Source organism: Podarcis liolepis (assembly GCF_965112155.1).
Source record: "Podarcis liolepis genome assembly, chromosome: 4".
In the NCBI taxonomy this organism is placed as follows: Eukaryota; Metazoa; Chordata; class Lepidosauria; order Squamata; family Lacertidae; genus Podarcis; species Podarcis liolepis.
In genome coordinates, this window is record NC_139558.1 from 52,754,789 (window position 1) to 52,772,425 (window position 17,637).

The 17,637-nt window shown below is 41.9% G+C and overlaps 1 protein-coding gene across 5 annotated transcripts in view; it reads left to right on the forward strand.

The window, feature by feature from the left end:
- The first annotated feature begins 1,374 nt into the window (after positions 1 to 1,374).
- The window catches only part of ERG (ETS transcription factor ERG), a 111,244-nt gene continuing 94,981 nt past the window's right edge, over positions 1,375 to 17,637 (forward strand). Inside the window, exon 1 of one of the 5 annotated variants that reach the window (XM_083500212.1) lies at positions 1,375 to 1,609. The gene's annotated coding sequence lies outside the window, so the exon portion shown is untranslated. Of the gene's footprint in view, positions 1,610 to 2,665; positions 2,843 to 17,637 lie in introns of those variants that run through there. The other 4 variants (XM_083500211.1, XM_083500215.1, XM_083500209.1 and 1 more) reach the window with 4 other exon arrangements.

Below are 17,637 nucleotides of genomic sequence, written 5' to 3' on the forward strand. Positions count from 1 at the left end.
TTTAAAATATGTTGCATTTTCTGTTTTGGGTGGCTGGTTTACATTGTAGTTTTATGTGGTTGAAGCTGCTTTGTGAGGGCTTGGACCTAACAGGGTCTTATTCTTTTTTTATAAAAACAAACAAACAAATGAATATATAACACACTGATTATTATGATTGTCAGGACAATCATCTAGCCTGCAGTGCAGGCTGATTTCTACTTGGTGCCATTTAGGCTTGCATTGCTTGTAGTGCCTTCATATTTGAGCACCTCAGTGTATTGCTACGCCATCCACAAAATATCCATATAGAACCTTCTAGGGCAACTTGATTTGGCTTTAAGGAAAGCTATCTGGGAGGAGGTATTTGAAGGTTGTCATTATTGAGTGTCAAACACCTGTTCTTTCTATGTCACATATAAACTTGAGCTCATCTAGTGAACCTATCCTATTAGATTGAAAAAAATGTGTGAAAAATTATAAATCCTGCTTTTAGAAATGCTAGTGCATAAAGAAGATGACAAGGGCCAGACAAGCTGTGTACACTGGTGACCTGCTATAATATAATATATACAGGATCCCCACACACAGCCTTTCGTAGTATGGAAAATCAATGTGGAGAAATTTGCTCTTATTCCAATCCTTGCATGTTTCAGCACCGTAGCAGCACTCTAAATTGATCTTCCAGATGTTGCTGGTGCACATTGCACATTACAGGTGCTTCAGATCAACTCTGGTGCACAGTAAATAGCTAGCATATATGAGGAAGCTATATTGGAGCAAAATTGAGATCGTTCATGTGGTTTTTGTCCTTTGTGAGACAAGGCTGTTGCCAGAAAGTAATACTGTCAATTGGTATAGGCAGAATTACTCAGAATTAGATCTGTTCTAGGGAGTGCCTAAAAATCACTACTTGTAGAGGCACTTAATCCCCCCACCCCTTTAAAAACAGGAAATGGAGCCCTGAAGGCTTTTGAACTAGAGAGAGTGGGGAGGGGGTATACAGCCCTCTGCCTGACCCAGACTTGGGGGTCTATGTGTGCCTGCTTTTTATTTTTAATTTTTTTTAAAAAGAAAATCTCTCTTTTTTCTGTTATTTTGGCAGACTTTTTGGAATGTCTGGGAGCTAAGGGCTTTGCTTCATGGAGCAGAATTCTGAAGCAAGAAAAAGAGAAAGTTATAGACTAAACCACAGAAATGTAAACATGTCTGCAGCTAAAATAACTCCACTTTCATTGAAAACACTCCTCGCTCACAATCAGACTTCTGTGTGCTATGCTCAATAAAAGTGCGTTAATAGCAACCAATTAATACATTATGTAACTATGCTTTTTTATTTATTTTTTATTTTTTAAGAGAGCCCAAGACACTTTTAGCCGCTCGTTTTTTAATTAAGAGAGTACTCGAGTTTCTTCTTTGCCTGCTCGCCCTCGCGTCTGCCTGGACTGTCAGCTGGGATTCGTAGCTGGGATTGAGAGCAGAAGGAGGGGGAGAAAAAAAAAAGAAAAGAAGGAAGGTAGCTTTCAGGGCTTCAGCCCAGGAGCAGCAACACATGAATGGGGTTTGGTGACGAAAAAGGTCCCGAGAAGGGAAATGCGATGGCAACGATCGTGGGAGAAGAGGCATCACGGTAAGATCGCAGCCTGCAGGGCTGTTCTTTCCCTAGTACTGGAGCTGATCTGGGAGTGGTGGTAGTTAAAATCGGACCGATCCCAGACGTTCTCACAGGGCACGATTGGCGCACTTGGTTGTTTACAACTCGAGCTTTCTCGGCGCGCTGCGTTTCCCTAGCCTGCCTTGAACCCACGCTGAGCTCTTTTCTGAACCTCAGGTCGTCGCTGCGGAGGCGTTTTCTGTCTAGGATCCGGCCGGGTGGTGTTTGAAAGCCCTCCTCCAGCTGGATCTTCCTGAGCACGTTTACTCAGAAGTAAACCCCAAGAGCTCTCGCTCCCTCTTGATGGGAGCATCGCTCTGCACCAAACGGTGTCCGGGCATCTTTAGCCTAGAATATTTAAAACCTATACAGCTCCTGTAGCAAAAATAAAAATAAGCCTAGGTCCGTGGCTAGGCAGGGAGAAAGTTCTTCAAACTCTTGAAAAGTTGGAGCTTTCCCCGCTCGCCTCTCCATCTTCCAGTCACTTCGGTCCGCCCTTCCCACCGAAGGAGCTTTAAAATCGATAACCTTGGGTGGTTGACTATGGGAGCGATCTCTGAGAGGGTGCGGGCTTTGTTTCTGAAGCGATCTTCCCGGCATGGACGGCCTAAGGCGACCTGGGCCACTGGGTACCTTCTCCCCGCGGCGCCCTGCGCCGAGCGCGCTCTTCCCTCAGCCGCCTCCGCTCCCACGTGCGAGCCAAGCTCCCCTCTCACCACACCACAGGAATGGTGGGGGACCGGGAGCCCCTCGCCGCTGGCGGGCGCGCAGCAAGCCGCCTCCCACCGGAGCCCATGGCCCGAGTCCCGTGGATGTGGAGGGAGCCCCCGGCTCGCGCAGCCTACGCTAAGTCAACACAGGCGCCGCCGCCTCGCGCGTGTGGCGCGCTCGCTTCTGCCGCTTCTGCCTCAGGAGGCCTGACGGGCCGCCCTCGCTGAGGGGATCAGTCGGACCGCGGGGTAGGGGGGGGGGTTGGACGCTCGCCGTGCCATGATTGGAGGCTGCCGGTTGCTCTCGAAGGCCGGAGCCGCCACACGGGGCTGAGCCCTGACGCGAGTCGGGCGGAGTGGTTGGGGGGGGGGGGGAGACGTCGTGTGAGGGGGGGGGGAGACGGGACTTCCCCAACTCCTCCGTCAGCCTTTCTTTCCCGCCAGTCCCGGTGCCGGACGCTGTTGCTGCGGGCGCGCTCCCTCCGCTTCAGGGCGGGAGGTAAGTGCTTTCCCGTGTGGGGAGCAAGCGAGGGGCCGTAGGTAGGTGACGGGAGAGAGGGAGGGAGGGAGCGGGCGCCTGCGCGAGGCTCTCTGGGCGGCAAAGCGAAGTGTGAGGGCGGGGGGGGGGGCGTTGGGTGAGGGTGGCTGCGCTCGGCGGGCAACTTCTGGGCGCGCTTCCTCGGCTCCGCAATGGGGGAAAGCAAGAAGCTCGGCGGGCACCTCGGACGCCCTGCAGCCCCGGTCCAGTCTCGCAGCGCCCAGGTGGCTGGAGCGCTTCGACGGCGGCCCGGCGACTGTCTTCGAGGCGCGGAGAAGGGAGCCTGGGATAGCTCAGTCGGTAGAGCGTGAGACTCTGAATCTCGGGGTCGCGGGTTCGAGCCCCACGTTGAGCAAAAAGGATTCCTGCATTGCAGGCAGATGACCCTCGTGGTCCCTTCCGACTCTACGATTTTTGTCTGGCTGGGTTCCTGCTTGGACCTTCCCCGATGAGTCGGAGGGTTTGTCTTTATTTGAGGAGGGGGAAAGGGAGAGGAGCTCTGCACATGCTCAGAGGTACCACGGGTTCGTCTTATTTCTTCACAGACTGTGTTAGCACTGAAACGAACCAGGGCAGTTTGGTGGCTTCTTAAAGTCCCAGCACGGTTCTGAGTGGGGTTGTGTCCTGCCATCCCCTTCCTCCGATGCATCTGAAAGGAGGGCTTGGAGCTCAGCCCCAATGCAGTGTAGGGACCTGCTTTGGGCCTCCAGAGATTTTCCGGGATACTGAATTCCGAATATAGCAAGGCATCTTTCAGGATGCATTTGTGTGTGTGTAGCTCTTGCCCTAGATGCAGGACCCGAAGGGAAGAGGCAGGTTCTGGGGCAAGAGAAGGAAAGAACAGGACAGGACAGGGGAAGCATTGTGATCTGGCAGAAGGTGCTGGTGGTCCCACAGCTCAAGAAGTGTAGAAGGGAGACAATACTTTTTGTGTGTGCTACTGTGCTGAATCCTAAAAGCACTTGCTAGCTGCCTCCGAGTACCATACTTGGATGGCTTGTGCTCTTCTTCTGGAGGACAAGATTAAGCATGACCACACTTTTTTTAACCATACCTCCTTCTCTGCCCTTTCTCTCTTGGTAGTGCCACTTGCTGAAGTACTTCTTAAAAATTACCTGCAAAGTCATACTTTTCTTTTAAAAATTCATCTGAATGTAGTTAAGCCAAAAGGCACTGTACACATGTTTGGGCAACATCCAAAGCAGCTGTGAAAAACACACAGTTTATACATTCATTTTGCCACATGTGAAGTGCTAAAGAACATCCTGCACTTTTGAAGTTACTACCTGGTTTTTCTTATTAGTTCCCTCTGTGCCCCAACCTCACCCCCTTTTCCCTCAGCCATAAATTTTTTTCTTGACTTGGCTCTGCCTTCTTTTAAACCAATTCTTAAAAGTTTATTTGATGCTTAAGTGGAGAATGCTGTATGATTTTGTGGATGCGTACATTTACTTGCCTTAGTTCTTAAAACAGTATTTTAATTTTTTTCAGTTCTTCATTTTGCCATTTTCAGAATGGTTGCTGCATTTGAAACTATTCAGTCAGGATCTTTTGTCACTTAGGTCTGAATGAGTAAAATTAATCAGTTACATTTAAATTCATTCATTTCAGCTATTTCATTTCAGACCCACCACCATTCTTATTCCCTTTCTGCATCTCTCATAGTGTACATAAACGCATACATGCGCACACACTTTGTAGGTAACTACAAGACATCATTCAATTAACTGATACAATGGTTCCCTTTTAAATCTGCACAACTCCCTGTCCAAGGTAAAAAGACTCTTAGTTTTGTTCTCCAGCATTTAAGTGTTTGAAGTAATATAATGAATAAGGGTCAGATTTGAGTTTGGTAAAAGGCTCACATTTGGTTTCACAAATGGCACACTCAGATACAGGAAATTAATTTCTGTGATCAGGTGATTGTCAAGTAAATATAAATCATTTTATCAGATGCTCTCAGTATGTGGTAAAATAAGCAAAGGCTTCTCTCTATTCATGATTGTATTCACTAGAAACCCCAAGTACTGTAATTGCTGCGTTTAAAATGAAAAAAACCACACCAAAAAATCCAAAAACAATTCTGGTTTAAATAGCATTCTGTGGAGTTAACAAAACCTTCAGTGTCGGAATAGTAGTTTGTGTGCTGCATTGTTTTCATGTAGTTTGGAGCCCCACCAGGGAAAGTGGAACAGTTAGGTCTATAGACTGCACATGGAGAACTGTCACATTCCTGAGTTTTAACCCTATAAGCACACATCTATGGTTTGTTTGAAGCAACAGACAAAGAGCGCTTTGAGTTCAGATAAAGAACCAACCCTAAACTCCATTAAGATGTTTTTACCTGGTTTGTGAATATACTGTTATTAACTTAGGTGCATTTATGTTTTGCTTTAGAAATAAAATCCATCTTATCATTGGCACAACATGATACAAAGATTTTTTTTTTGGACATCTTTGTGCATTTAAAGAAGGACAGTTTAAAAGAAATGAATATAGCTGTTACTAACTAGCTAATACTTTAAAACATGACAATTCTTTTATTGTCGTAATGGGCAGCAAGCTAGCATTGTTTGGGTCAATTTATTTAAACTCAGTGTGGGAAAATATACTTATGAAGGATTCATTGAATGGGGGAAAAGTTCAAATAGTATTTCATAGATTACAACATTGTATAGCTCTTCTACTTTGTCAAATATGCTCCCCAAAGTCAAACAAATCCCATAGTACTGCAAGAACTGTATGAATGATCTGTCATGGTTAGTTTTATATGTAATTAGCTTTTAATCTGAGCATTTTGCTGTTTTGCAAGGTACTCAGTTTTGTTATTTTTTGCTGTCTTGCTTAATCACTTTGGACCTTAATATATTTCTTTATATATCTTTAGCAGGATTTCAGTTCTTTCCTGTGTTGAAACACTTTGAGCAGAGTTTGTGTTTAATTTTTTTGATGGTTAAATATAACTGCATAGCAGTGACATGTTATAAAAGCAAAATACACATAGGCACATTAATATTGCCATTAAAATTGTTGTTGGAAATATGTTACTTTATCTTAGCAGTGGGGAAAATTAATCAGTATGATTAATTAATAAACAAATGCACATTCAAACTTTGCTTCTTATTAGCTTGATTTTAATCAGAGTGATCTCCTACGATCGTGCTTATGACATTGTTCTATGAAATCTGTGCATATCCTTTACCAATCAATTGAAACTGTTGCCACAGTTAAAGTGTTGTTGTTTTCTACTGTAATACTGTATTTTAACTGATAAAAAGTAATACTCACAGCAGAGTCCTATATATGTCCTATTGTACATGTCTACCCAGAAGTAAGTATAGGATTGCAGTCTTACAACCCAAACCTAAGCATGTCTGTTTAGAAGTAAGTCCTACTAAAATCAATGGGACTTACTCTTGGGTAAACTGGTTTCGGATTGCAGCCTAAATTTGTTGACATTCTGAATGCATCCCGAAAAAGAAATGCAATATGTTTACATCATTAATAGAGTTGACTGAGAGTATTCTCTTTCTGTGGAAGTGTTTATATATAAATAACGTATTGGTAGCACCTCATTTTTCAAGTAATCTACATTTGTAGCCTAACTGATTTGAATTAGAAATCTGGAAAATATATAGTAGATGAGGCAGTCGACAAAAGCTATAATTAATTTTTAAAATTTAAAATAGGGTTTTGCACTTGAGCAGTCAATAAAGATTTTATCACTTGGTCAAATCTGGTGAAATAATGGTCATGTATTTGTGTTATTAGAGTTACAAAGAAAATAATCAACAGGTTTTCTACATGCATAGATTACAGAAAGCAAATTAGATAGCTACCACTGTTACATTAATTTGAAAAAGTTGAAATTAATTATTTATTATAAATTTATTCTGCTCTTCCTGCAACTCCCTCAGGGTGGCATACATCATCCACCCCACAATGATCCTGTGAGGGTTATTAGGCTGAGAGCTTGTGACTTGTCCAATTTCACCTAATGAGTTTTGTGGCTAATTAAGGTTTATAACTTGGTCTTTCTAGTCTTGGTCTGAAATTTTGTTCATTAGACAGTGATGTTTGCCAATGGTGACTTTTTGTGTTCCTTTCTGGAGATGCCTTTCAGGTAGCCCAGGGATAGGGGGAACTTGTGCCTCCCTCCATATGTTGTTAGATTGCAACTTCTGGGGCCAATGTTCAGGGATGATGATAGGCGCTGTAGACCAACAACAACTGCAAATCCACAGCTCTCCCATCCCTTATTTAGGCAATGGAAGAAACGTTTCTGTGCTTCTAACTTTGCACCTTGTTGTAGCAGGGCTTGGGTATAAGCTGCCTTCATCCCTGCCTTTACTAAAGGATAACACCATCATGGAAGTTAGTTTCCACCTATGGTGTAGATTCTACACAGTAGCATTCTTGCAAGTTCTACAGTATTTGATGGTTGTCCAGTAATTTTCAATTGACCAGTCAACGGCTATGATGCTAACCCTACTTTTAAAAACTATACTCCCAAAATGCAAAAGAAAACTAGAGTTTTGCTGAGTGCACGCCCACCCCCCACCCTGATTTTGTTGTCCTGGTCATGGAATGCAAAGGGAGGGGGGAGAGATTTCAGAAGTTTTAAAGGGGACAAAATGAGGGTCTTGCAGGCAATGGCAGCAATAGCTCTTCTTAGTGGTAGCTGCTGGCTGCCAGCTTCGATCTTGGAAAATAATAGTAGCTACCATCCAGCAGCAACTGGGGAAAGTTATTCATGCTGCCACAAATATGACAGCAGCAGCAGAAGCACATTTGTTGCTGAAAGTTTTCATCAAATAAATTTTGCTTCATCAGTATGAAGGAAAAAAGGGTATTTTAGTCGGCGCTGTTGATCTCTTTTTTGTTATTTGCATGTCAAAATTAATGGTTACTGATCATCTTTCAGAAATGCTTTCATATAAGCATATATGCACAATTCCCTAATAATGAAGAATAAATGCAGATTAAGATGAACCTTGCTCCATCATATTGTGATCCTCAAACTATAGAGTAGCACCTCCAACCCTCTTGAATCTTAAGTAGCAGTAGGTCTAAGTTAACGGACAGAAACCTTGACCATGCAGCAGTCTGGACATTCATGTGGCTTTCTTTTTTGGAAATTACATATATGGCATTATCTTCAATTTTGGACACAATAGGCCAAATCCAGCTTCCTCCTAATCCTTTAGTATATGCCTCATTGACTTCAATGGTTTAGTTCTACAGTGTAGAATTTTTACCATGCAGTTTATGGAATTCTTCACATCTGCTTAATTCAAAGAGATTTTCGCGTTCATAAAATAAACACCGGCAGGATATTCCTACCATGTAGTATAAAGATATTTGTCCCTAACTTGGGAGTTCATTCAGTGATGCTTTAATTCTATGATAATTTATTCTGTGGTTTACCTTTATATCAAGGAAATTATACTGGGTGCAGAGCCACTCTGGTGACCCTATCTTACTGTAGCTCCAATTCTAGGCACCTAAGAAAGGCAGAGCATTCAGTGATGCACATCAAAAACTGCCTAGAAGTTCTCTTTGTATGCTGCCCATGAACTCATATTTCATTTGGCATTCTGTGAAAAGGCAGAATAGAACAAAATTTAATATGTTACTGGTAGCATAGTAAGACTATTGTAGGTATAGTGTTGGCAGCCTAAAATTACTTGGCTAAATATACATGCAAGTTAAAAAGTAGGGAATTGGGTGGGGGTGGGGAAATGAAAGGGTATATATCTAAATAGGGTGTTCTGGATGTATTTGTTGTAAGCTGCATTTTAACTTCTTCTATTTATACTTTTATGTACGTGTATAATCTGGAAAGTTTGATTGAATACAAGAAATACTAATTTAACAATGAAAGCCAGGGGGTGTTTTCATCTCTGGACTCAAGTTTGCTCTGAGAGCCAATTGTCACAAATGTGTACTTATAATGAAAAATAAAATAAAATATCCCCTTGGGTCTGGCATTTTTCACATTGACTGGAGAACTAAAAGGATACTTGATCTAGAATAAACATGAGCGACTTTGCCAAAGGTTTGGGCCCCATACCATATCTGAATGAAGGCAACCCCCCCCCCATTAATTTCAGTGGAATTTCCTCTCTTTGGGATTGTGCCCTAAAGGGTCCCCCCTCCAAAAAAAAAAAAGCCTTATATTATTACCACATTTTCTGTGTCAGTGTTGTTGTTCTTCTTTTTTTTTAGTGGAGATTTGTTACTGGAAATAGGTTGCATTTGAATTCTGCTTGTATCAGATAGATCTCTTTCTCAGCATAACTTGATTCCAAGAAGAAGAAAATCCCTCAAGCTTAAGGCCCCGATCCAGAGCACCAGGCAGCGAGCTCTGCATTCACAACAGGGCTTTTGAGTTTGTTCTTTCTGACAGCACCCCCTCCTCCCCCAGTGGCACCTGGCAAGCTGGACCTGAAAACTCAGGGAAGTTCGGAAGTGTCCTTTGTCACAGGCCAAGGAACGGTTGTGGGGGGTTGTGGGGGTGAGGTGGGGACTGAGGGGTGGTGACAAACTCCAACACACTCTTTTAAAAGGGCTTCCAGGGTAGCAGCCTTGCTAGTTCTGTTGCACAAAACTGAACTCTTTACTTTATATGATGCATATAAGTGGGTTCCTTCAGATTTATGAGATACTCTTTGTGTAAGGAAATTATTCCACCTGTACATTACTTGTGTACTTACAGTTTTAGCACTACAACTAAGACTGCAAGTGAGTGAGCCCCATTGAACACAGCAGGACCTTCTTCTGAGCAAGTATACATAGAATTGCATTGCTAAGCAAACTGTTGAAAGACAAACCATGGAACACTGATGCAGGTGATAAACCCCTGGACATTTCAACAACATTTTGAATGCCTGCACATTAGAACTGGCTTCTTCAGGTCAGGCTTATGATTAATCAAGCACTTGTAGGCTGGATCAGCCACATATCTTTCAGTCTGCCCCAACACTTTTAGATGCTCTGCTCCACGTACCAACTATTATTATTTAAATAAGTAATTATATTTGTAGATCTGCCCTTATAGTGATCCCAGAGCAGTTTCCAGAATATTATAAAATAAACAACAGTTACATTTAAAACTATTTAAAAGAGTTGCCAGAATTTTCTTTCAAAAATACTAGCTAGAACTGGGGACAGAACAAAGACAAAACCTTGTAGGGCAGAGCCTGAACATGGGTTTGATAGCAGAAAATCTTGGTCAAACTAGATCAGATGTTTAGACCCTTCAGAAAAATGACAAGGATTTTATTATTATTATTATTAGTTTTGGGGAGATGGGAAACACATCTACTGAATATTTATTAGTTTCTTTTAAGTGTTCCTGAAAATAGCTGCAACCCATGGTTTGCTTGAATAGAAAATAGAATAATCTTTGGAAGGTCTGCAATGCTTGAAGGACAGCAATGGACAGTTGGAGTGAAGCTGTGGTGCTACTGTCAAGAATTTCCTGTCCCGATCTTTATGAAATAGCAACTTATAAGGCACTTTTGTTGAATTTCTAATAGATACAAATTGTTGGTTTAAAGGTTTATGAGTGGAACAGTTCTCTATAGGTACCAATGTTATTCAGGATTGTAGGGTGCTGCATATGTACTGGTCAGGTCTTGTGACCTAAAGGGCTGTATCAGATGCTGGAATTTCCAAGCACCCAATCAAACGTCTTCCTGTTCTATTCCATCCAGTCCCCTTATGCCCTTAAAATTCTTGAGAGTTGAGCAGAGTGAGTGAGTGAGTGAGTGTATGTTGTTGTTGTTGTTGTTGTTGTTGTTGTTGTTGTTGTTGTTGTTGTTGTTATTTATTGAATTTATATACTGCCCTATACCTTGAGGTCTCAGGGTGGTTCACAGAATAAAATGTGTGTCTGTTGGGAAGGGAGGGGAGGGGAAAGAGAAACTGGAAGACCCATTGCATCAGCAAAAACCACTGGAGCAGCATTGGGTATAAACCAATGTGTTTCATTACAATGTACAGAGCAGTTTCAAAATCCGAAGCAACTGAACTTAAAATAATGACATGCTTTCTTAAAAGGGCTTATTTCTTATTTGTGGCTGTGTGTGCATTGGCTTAATTGGCTTAAAACATAGCTACATCATTCCTTTTCTCAAATCAGATTGATGCTGTTTTGGGGGGAAATGCATCAAAATACAGTATTTCCCAAGAAACGACAGGGTAGAAATAGGACAGGTGTGGATTGTGGCAAATGTTGTGGGTACACTGTTTTCCACACGAGTGGTGGGACTGCACTGTGCACAACCCCAGACTGTGGTCAGAGCTGTGCCTCTATTTTTCAGGGTTTCATATGGTTGGTTCAAAAAACTTAATTCTTGAGTTCAAAAACAGATAAAGGAGAACCACTACAATGTTGTTGTTTTTAATGAAGGCAATAGCTCTTTTATGCACATTCATCCTGTCTTTCTTCAGCAAGGGACAAAGTAGCAGAAGTAGCTTCCAAGTTTGGGATTCCCTTGCTAGATTGAAACTGCAGGCTGGATTTGGATGTGCACCTGGATATTCACATAGCGATGTGCATTTGAATGCAAGGTGTCCTGTGTAACGGGTCCTCGTTTCATAAAATGATAGCATTGCACAGCTGAAGGTGATCCCAAGGGTTATCTAGTTCAACTGCCTGCGCTACAGGAATCCTGCCCACAATGTTGTATCTTCAGTATAGGTCTTCAGTATGAGATTCTGTGGAGCATTTTCCTCACATAAGGAAATAAATACAGCGATGTTGTCCATGACCATGATGTGGTCATTTAGTCTTGTGCACCAGCTGAGTATCCCCTCAGCAGAGCCCATGTTCCTTTCTTAATCAGCATTGGCAAATAAAATGGAAATTGCAGTGACTTGACTATATATACAGAATATACACTAGCAGATATTGCTTAGTAATACTAGTTTTTATTTTGAAGTATTTAGAGACTTATCATTTTATCTAATGCAGCAAATGCATTTAATTTTTCAGCAGAGGCAGTATGCATAGTACATTGCTACCATTCAGACGTTTGTGAAATATATCTTGTGAAATACCACAGTGGGTTAAGTGATGGGCCAGTACTATGATTGATAAATAACTGTGCATCATTCACCTGCCATTTTGTATGTTTCAAACACCACTGAGCCAGTTGCTTATGTGGCCAATATAGTTTTACTATGCTACCACTGGGAAAATGAAGAACAAGAGTAGGCAAAAATTATGGAAAAAACCAGCCCTATTTTAGTAAAAAAAGAGAGAGAAATAGGCACACTTATGCAGGAAGCATAGCCAACATGCCATAAGTTCAACTTGGATGATCTATTCTAAGTAGTTTATTACAACACAAGTTTTTGAAGGCAAAAGCCCACTTCATGAAAATTATGAGGTTGACGAAAGTGTGTGTGTCTGTGTATGGTGGTATTCAGCTAAGTTTTACTCAGAGTAGACCTTTTAAAATTAATGGATCTAGCATAGTCATGTTCATTCATTTCAGTTTGTCTGCTTTGAATAAAGCTTAGTTGCATACCACTGTATGTAAAATTCTGCTATTTTGCAGAGAATTTGTAATAGCAGATGACTTTGTGGCCTTATTCACTTGTTTTACTGCTGCTGATTATATTGTTTTATTTAGCTTTTACACATATTTTTAATATTGATGTTATGCTGCCTTGCAGATGTAACTATATCAAATAGAAACTAATTATTATATGTATGGATATAGGTACAGATAGCTTTAGGTACAGAGGAGGGGGGCGGAGACCAAATTAATAAAGTGAGACCTAAAAGATAACAGAAATGCAAAGAATATATCCTGCTTTCTGAGGTGTGAGACATGGAGTAGGTGTCTCTCAGTGATTTCCCTGTAATAAATTTTTTGTCCAGCTCTCTCTCATAAAAGGGTGATTTATTTAGTTAGCTGCCTTGCAAATGCAAACTGGGAATCGAATGCCGAGTTGTGTGCTTCTTGGCTCATGCAACATCACCGGGAGTAAAGATTTTGCAACAGCAACTTAGCTAACAAGTCTCTTGATGAGGCATTCGACTGAATGGAGTTCATCCAGCTCTCGCTCTCTCCTGTTTTGGTACTGCAGGGCTAAAAAGGAATGAAAAGTAATAAAGACCTATTTTTGAGCACTAAAATAAGCAGACATGACTCAGAATACTTGCAGTGAATAGAGTGGTGAAGTAAAAAGGTGCCATTTTTACACAGTCATTTTTCTGACCATAATGGCCTTTTAAACTCTTACTAAAATAGCATATTTGCTCAGGCACTTTTCTTGGAAAACTGAGTAAAACGGAGGGGGGAAACTTTGCAGGATCTGAGCATTTTATTTTCAAAGTTTGACACAAGTTGTGCAAAAGAGACCAATTGGAGGGGGAGGAATCAATTTGAGTACTCTTGACAAAATTAATATTTCCTTTGTATCTATTTTGGGCAACCTGCAGTAGTAAGGCAACAGTAGTTTGATTTGGAATTGTTCACTAAATTCCATCTGCATTCCATGCCCCATATGGAAAAGAGAGTATACAGTGGGCATGATATGAAACTGAAAATATGCAGTGACTTGGTCTAATTTTAGCGTTAATTGGGATGTGCAGAGACAGAATCCATATGCACAGACTTTGAGGAAATGGCATCCCATGATTTGATGTAACCAATCATGATGCTTGATTAAAGGAACCTTTGAGACATCAAGACCTCCCCCACCTTGAATGAGCAAACACCCCCTTCCATCACAGGTCCTCATTAACCGGTTCTCACTACACTGGCCTTGAAGAACTGATAAGGAGGCAGTTGCATTTGGTGTCAGTCCTTAGGAATTTCTAACAATTCTTTCTAACACAGACCAGAAAACTTCGGATGGATTTCTTCTCTACAGGTGGATAGTTCAATGAAAACATTGATCCAGGCTGCATTCAGTCAGCAATTTATCTTGTCTTCCTGATGTTTCCTGACCTATTAATTTTGTTGTGTCTTACGTGATCTTTCACAGGACATAACAGCCACTTCTGGAAATCTAGTGGAAGTTTAGTACTCATTTCCATGTTGGTTGTTTCCAGAAAAAATCCACTTGCAGCCCATTAACTCAGAAAATTGTGGGAGTTTTGTGCTGTAATTTCCCCGCAGTTTTCATTATCATGCCATCACTGCTCACATGATGACATGATCAACATGATGCTGCAAAGATAGCTGCCTCTGCAACAACAACAACAACAACAACAACAACAATTTTATTTATACCCCGCCCATCCGACTGGGTTTCCCCAGCCACTCTGGGCGACTCCCAACATAATAAAACATTAAACATTAAAAACTTCCCTAAACAGGGCTGCCTTCAGATGTCTTCTAAAAGTCAGATAGTTTTTATTACCTAGACATCTCATGGGAGGGCGTCACTACTGAGAAGGCTCTCTGCCTGGTTCCCTGTAACCGCACATTTCACAGTGAGGGAACTGCCAGAAGGCCCTCGGAGCTGGACCTCAGTGTCCAGGCAGAATGATGGGGGTGGAGCCGTTCCTTCAGGTATACTGGGCCGAGGCCGTTTAGGGCTTTAAAGGTCAGCACCAACACTTTGAATTGTCGGAAACGTATTGGGAGCCAACATAGCTCTTTCAGGACCAGGGTTATATGGTCTCAGCAGCCACTCCTAGTCACCAGTCTAGCTGCCACATTCTGGATTAGTTGTAGTTTCTGGGTCACCTTCAAAGGTAGCCTCACGTAGAGCGCATTGCAGTAGTCCAAGCGGGAGATAACTAGAGCATGCACCACTCTGGTGAGACTGTGGGCAGATAGGGTCTCAGCCTGCATATCAGATGGTGCTGGTAGACAGCTGCCCTGGACACAGGACTGACCTGAGCCTCCATGGACAGCTGTGAGTCCAAAATGACTCCCAGGCTGCGCACCTGGTCCTTCAAATCCCAACCCCCTCCATGTAAGCATGAGTCAAGTTTATGAAGGCTGAACTCCCATACACCTGCTTTCTGTTACTTACAAGTGTGATTTTGGCTTAGCTTCTGCTGGATTTCCAGCCTAGAGTTATAAAGTAGATTATTTGTGTGTGTTGCAAAATGTTTCAATCCACTGGATATAACAATATAACATTTGCTGACTTTCCTAGTAGCTAGGGTGTTATGGTCTGTTCTGGAAGCACCTTCAACAATGTTGGTGTCTTTAAGAGTGAGAGCTGAGACTTGTAATTGGCATGCTTATGTGATATGTTTAGTGCTGCCACTTTAAATTCCAAATGCAAAAGTCTTAATGTTTGGGTGATCTCCCTACATAAAAACTTCATACATATATAAGACTAGCATGCCAGGGAAAAACATAACCCAGTACCCTCTTCCCTGTCATGCCTGTTTTGGATATGGAAGGAGCTTAATTAACCAACTAAATAATTGGAGGAGCATTCAAACACAGAGTGAAGCAATACAGTCCATCAGCAAATAAAGGAATACTTTCACAGAGTCTACCTAAAATGCTCAGTGTGATCTCTGGTGCATGGAAAGGATGAGGCAGTACTGCAGCACATTCTATGTATTCCACGTGGCTGCTGTCTCATTTAAATGCACTTCTGTGTGTGCCTGCTCATACATGTGCAGTGTTGGCAATGGTAGTGGCTGGCACAGAGGGCTGGTGCTGTACTTCTGCACTCCCAACAGCTATATGACTACCACTTACTGAAACGGTGTGTGGATGCGGCAGAATGGTGGTACAGTTGGGACTATGCAGGAACACAGCCAGGGAATACTCCACTCATGCACCCACGCAGCCAGAACTTTGCCACTGCTCTCCTTACAATGCTGCTTGCCATAATGATGTGAGGGCAGGGTAGGGCTGTGGCAAGGTTGTAGCTATGTGGGTTCACTGGAGGGAGCATCAGATTGACTCTGCTGGTGTGCCCTCACAGCTCTAACCATGCCACCAACCTTCCCTGCCTGTCCTGGTAAGCAGCAGCTGTTCTGCCCCACCACTCCTGGTAGCAAGCTATCTATGCCATAGATGGCTTGACACACTAGATGCATATGGGCTAACACATACCGTTCTGCCAGTGCTAGGCACTGTATGTTTCATTATATTGTCCCCTAGTCTCTGCATTTAGAACTGTTTTAAATTTCCCTTTGTAGATCTGATAGGCCACAGAGCTTTCTAATATTATGAATCTGTTGGTTGTGCCTGTCTGCTACATCTAATTGTGTTTAGACCTCTTCTCTTCAGAATAAGAAAATAATAACCCCCTTGGCCTTGTACTCTGCCACTCCAAGTTGTAGCTTGAAGGGCTTGACTTTGCATTATCTTTTCACTTTGTCCACACCTTCTCTTTTATCTTAGTTAGATTCAGCCTTCTATTAATCCTTCTTCTACAGCTAATATTTTATCACCTGCATTGATGTGTCACTTGCTATTTGAGTTGTGCTGAAGTTATTGCTAAAGCTGAAGATTAGTTTACCTGAAAATGTGGCATGGGTGTGAGTTTAGCTTACTAGATGGACTTAAAACCCAAGAGACCAGAACACACATTGAAGGTGTCTTAAAACAAGACAGTGATCATCTGGAATGTTTATACCTGGCGGGCAGTAGGTTGCAGAAACCTGGATAAATGCTTTGACCGTGGCCAGAAAAAAAGAGATGGCAAGAGACTGACCTTCTGTGACCATTTCCACATTTCTTGTTGTTTTATAAGCACACCTAGAAACTTTCTTTTCCCCATTCTTCTAGCAGCAGAATGGGAACAGAATCTGTAGAGCTACTCAGCAGGTTAAATGGATATCATGCTATGTATATAGCTATAGGCTTTGCTGGGCTTCAGAAAATATTGGATCAATCCCCTACAAATCACTGCCAATTTCATTAGGTTTTATTAAGTTTAATAAAGAGTCCATACACCCAAAGGGCATAGGGTTCATACATCTTGATGAATCCAACATGAAAATATAAAGTGGAAATGTAATAATTTCACCAAATATATTTGACTAAGTAGGGACAGAGGTATTTCAACAGTGTCTTGGATAGTTACTGTAGGACATTATATGTTATTTTTGTAGTATTTTTTCCTCAAGACCAGATGTGAACTGGAGTGTTTTCTTAGGCTATCTGTGCTTATAATACATACACAACCGGCATTATTGATGGTTTTATGCAGCTGTGTTAAATTGAATATGATATTTTCTATTTTTGTAAAAATAGAAACTTTCCCTCTTTTAAAATTGCTTTTGTGCCTTTTATTCAAAATGAAAATCAATCTAAGAAAAAACACATTGGGGTAAATGATGAGAGAAATAGAGCAATACAGGGTGAATTATTGCTCTCTGAACAGTACTCCAATGAAATGGAAACATAGATGCTTACAGATGGTGGCTTTTTCATGAAACACAGCATATGGTTCTACATCAAAAAATAAGAGTCCTAATAAAGACGTCCTTGCTTGTAGCAGTGTGCTGTACATCGACTATGTTGCACCAGGATCTCTCTGCCCAGCAGATGGTCAGCACTGTGAGTTTCGACAGTGTTGATTATCTGTTATGGAGGTGGGTAAAATAACTCCAATCAGTCCTTCTCCCTTCCAGACAAGGGGATTGATGAACTGAGAGGTAGGGTGCTGGCACTTCCAGACTGTTGCTATTTTCAATCATATACCAGTAAATTCAGATTGTGCAATTAAAGTTGAGTAGGTGTTCTTGCCAAACAAACTTGTGTGCCAAAAGAGGGAAAAGAAAAAAGAAAATTGGACTTTTTGTGATAAGG